This window comes from Plasmopara halstedii, assembly GCF_900000015.1.
Source record: "Plasmopara halstedii genome assembly, contig: Scaffold_1561, whole genome shotgun sequence".
Lineage (NCBI taxonomy): Eukaryota > Oomycota > Peronosporomycetes > Peronosporales > Peronosporaceae > Plasmopara > Plasmopara halstedii.
Window position 1 is genome coordinate 235,451 of NW_020188473.1, and position 3,982 is coordinate 239,432.

Consider the following 3,982-nt stretch of genomic DNA (forward strand, 5'->3'; position numbering starts at 1 on the left):
TATGAATTGTAGGCCTCCTATCAAAAGTGATCGATTTCTCGAGGCTACTAATAGATAAAAGACCGATCGCTATTCGTAAAAATCCTTTACTCGCGATGAAGGATGCACTTGTCAAGTTCAGGTTCCACCTGCTTGACCAAAAGCCGCTTGCGATCTACACAGATCATGCGTCACTACGCACTGCGACTCAGTCGCCTCACCTCTCACAGAGAATGACCTGGTGGCTCTCCTTCTTAACAGAATATAACTTCGGGGTGAGGTATAAGCCAGGAAAGCAGAATGCTTTGGCTGATGCATTGTCACGCAGACCGGATTATGAGCTTACTCATGTCACCATGATGACGTCGTTAATGACGAATTTGATCCGCGCCGTATACGCGAGTGATGATATGTGCGTAGCGCTGCTACGGGCTCTCGGGATCAAGGAATTTGGAAACTTATTCAAGAAGTTGTCGTCGCAACTGCATACCGAAATTCGTTAAATAACAAATTGCTGTATTATTGCACCGATTTGACGGATACACCTCGATTTGTGGTTCCTCACGGTAAGGACTGAAGTACTGTATCCTCTATGAGGCACACGACACCCCACTCAGTGGTCAACCCAGTCGTGAGATGACCTACAGCTCTGTGAGTTGCCACTACTGGCTGTATAAATGGACGAGCACATACGTGCGAGATGTGTCAAAGGATGATACCCTCTCCGAATGCGGCAGCGCCGCTGGCCAGTTATCCGGTACCCTCCAGATTTGGCCGTCTTTGAAAACATGGACTCCCGGAGTCAATTGTCTCTAATAGAGACCCACGCTTCACTAGGAAGTTTTGGTCGACAATCTTCGAGGTGCTGGGCAACAAGTTGACGATGTTAACAGCTGACCATCCGCGGACAGAAGGTCAAACTGAGCGCGTGATCGCGTGGTTGGATACGTCGTTCGCAACGTCTGGACTGAGACGACGAGGCGCTGGACCGTTATGCTGCCACTTGTAGAGTTCGCTCTGAACATTGCAGTGCATGCGCCTACCAGCTACACGCCGTTCTACGTGAACGGACTGGTTCACCCTCGCATCCCACTGACGCCGCCATCCCATGTTTCAGGGCTTGGCGGGGAGGAATAGCTAAGCGGCTAGCTGATGTCAGCCTCATCGGTGTGCGTAAAGAGGACGATAACTTCCTGTCTACCAGACTGAGTGTCTTACCTTACGACACGTTCGCAATACGATGGCTGAAAGCCAAGACATGCAGAAAGAATATGCAGACGGAAGAAGTAAATGAAAAGTCAAACACTTTGATGTCGGATACGTTGATTTATTAAAAATATCAAAAACCTGACCACTTCGGCCAAATCGCCTGCCTTCAAGGCACTGCCGAACTCTTTCACATGCGGCTTCTGCTGTCCTTAAGACAAAGATCAATCCACAAATTATCAGACCTATTAAGGTCGTGGCCAGGCGGTGCCTTGCGTATACGCTAAACCCTCTAAAACGGATGCGCACCCACCCATGTTTTACGTGAGCTTGCTTAAGCCGTACCGGGATCCGGCGCAAGTGTACGCGGAAGCGTTGGCGCCGTGGCGGCGCGCCCTGCGCTCAACCACCCAAAAGCTAAACCAGCACCTGGTTTTGAGCACGAAGTGCAACGATTTTTATCTCCAACGGTGCCAGGCGTCCCACCATTACTCGAAGTGACGCAATCGGCTAGAAGCCGCTCCGATAGTGCATGATAGCTCTCAACGTGAGGCAGTTGATGCACAAAGTGCTTCGAGCTCTCGATGTCTTTTTCATAGCGGTATACGACCGCAGTATGATGCTCAGCGGAGCCCGATGGCGACGGACTCTGTCCTCAAGAGCTCAAAGAGTCAACTTCGTCGACAGGGTCAAACCCAGTATATTGTAAGGTGGCGGGGATACCCGACTCCGAGAAGTCTTGGATGGTTGAGGTACCACTCCGGCAAGACTGCCCAGACTTCGTGAGCGCTTATGATCGGAAGGATCACGACGCTCCGCGTCATCGCGCACCCCCGCTTCTCGGCAGTAGCCCGGGGAGCCGAATGGCCATGAGCTGAGCTCAATTTATGGTCCTGAGCTGCTGTTGCCGCGGACTCATCTGTGTGAGATTCCACAGAGCCTGCAGAACTGTGATGGATGAAACCGTACGTCGAAGGGCGACAAAAGGAAGATAGTCGGCGATGCTTCTTGAGTTGGAAAACTCGAACCAAACATGGCGTTCCACACTTCCACCTCCTTGTGGCTCTGCTGTAAGGTAGACAGCTATATAAAGTTTCCGGTGCCGCTGCACCTATCGCTCAACGAACTCTTCATAATCTGCAGCTTTTTTGCCAGGGGCGAGTACCACAGAAATAGTCCGCATTGCGGGTACAGAAGCGCCTCCTCTTCAATCGCAAATTCGAGCGCTGTATCTATCCATTGGGATTGCTTGAGGTGTTAAGAAGCGAGCTCAGAGAGTTTTCGTTGGTCAAGCTCAACTTGTGTAATGGCCGGGGGCCCGACGACGTTGACACCAAACGATCGGTTGATCGCGTCCTTTGCTTTCGTAGCGGGATCCACCGAGTGGAAGCCGTATTCCACTCGAGGGTCTATGACCGACCATAGATGCGCGCGAATGAAAGCCACCTCGCGGACAGCATCCAGCTGCTGCTTTGTGCCCCGTCGAGATCATTGATAATGATACCAATTCCTCCGGAAATCGAGGGGTCGGAAAACGGACATGGTGTCCGCAAGCTTCGGGCAGGGCTCACGTCGCGCCGCTGGTGCACCTCACCCTCCTCTTTTTCCATTCTGGGAAAGGAGTATCGACTCTTAGTTGACTTTCCTTAAATCCTCGACGAGGTAATCCGTCGCCCGTGGTGGGCGCGATAAACGGTGCTCGGTTAACGAGGACTTGAGATGCGCTTTTCTCGAAGCCTCGGATCTGCTGTCGAAGTTGCACTGCGTGCAGGAGACGAAGAAGGGCTCTGCCTGCGGGTGTTTTAACCCTGGCCTACCAAAGGAAAAGGTCATACCTTGCATCCAAGTCTAAGACTAAGCAGCGTTCCACGCTATCAAAATTAAGAAACTTGACACCGAGGTCCACAGCGACCCTCGGCACCGTGACACAAGTCCCCGTCGTTAAGCAAACAGTGACGGTGTCATTCAATCGCGCTTTCGGCTCCTCAGCATACAGCTGACTTCTTTCTATCGTGAAGCGTCGAGCATAATTGCCCGACGCAAGGATTTTCCATGGCTTCTCAAAGCCCTTCATGGTCGCTTTTACGACCAGCAAGCCCGGCTTGCAAACCGTTCCGTGTTCAAGAGATGGGGCTCTTTGGGGCTGGGCCCTGCTGCCCTCTACCTTTCTTAGTCCTCAGCAGAACGCTGTACTCCCCCAGAAGGACGCCCCGCGCCTACTTGGTGTTCTTAGGTCTGCCTAATATATACGCCTCACCATTGCGCTTTAACATTTTGAGGGGTCCAATTGATCTTTGCAATAACTTTCTGCATCCAAAGTTAGACACTTCGTGCTCGGGCAAATTTGTCGTGCTAAGTAGCTCGAAATCATTGATCTTATACGCCTTCCCTCTCATCTACCTGTTCTTTTTGCAGATCCTGAGCTTTGGTCATTGCACCTCGAACAAATCGCACAACGGCTTGTCTCATCATTATAAAATCATCCACGTATTGTCCCTTACGACACGGCAAGTCGTCTCGAGGTATCATCGGGTCGAAATTTGCTTTTAACTATGAGACAGCCTTGATGTATGACTTTGGCTCCGTAGCAATATTACCCCTCACTAACGTAGTGACCTCGTCCATTATCAAAGAACGTTCTCTAGGAAGAATAACATAACTCACAAAAATGAAGAATGACCCGTCGAGACATGCGCGGAATTGTTCAACGCAAACTCTGCAAGAGGGAACTATTCACTCCATTCGTAGCATAATTACGCAGTACGACCTCCAAAACTCGATCCACATGCTCTGTTTG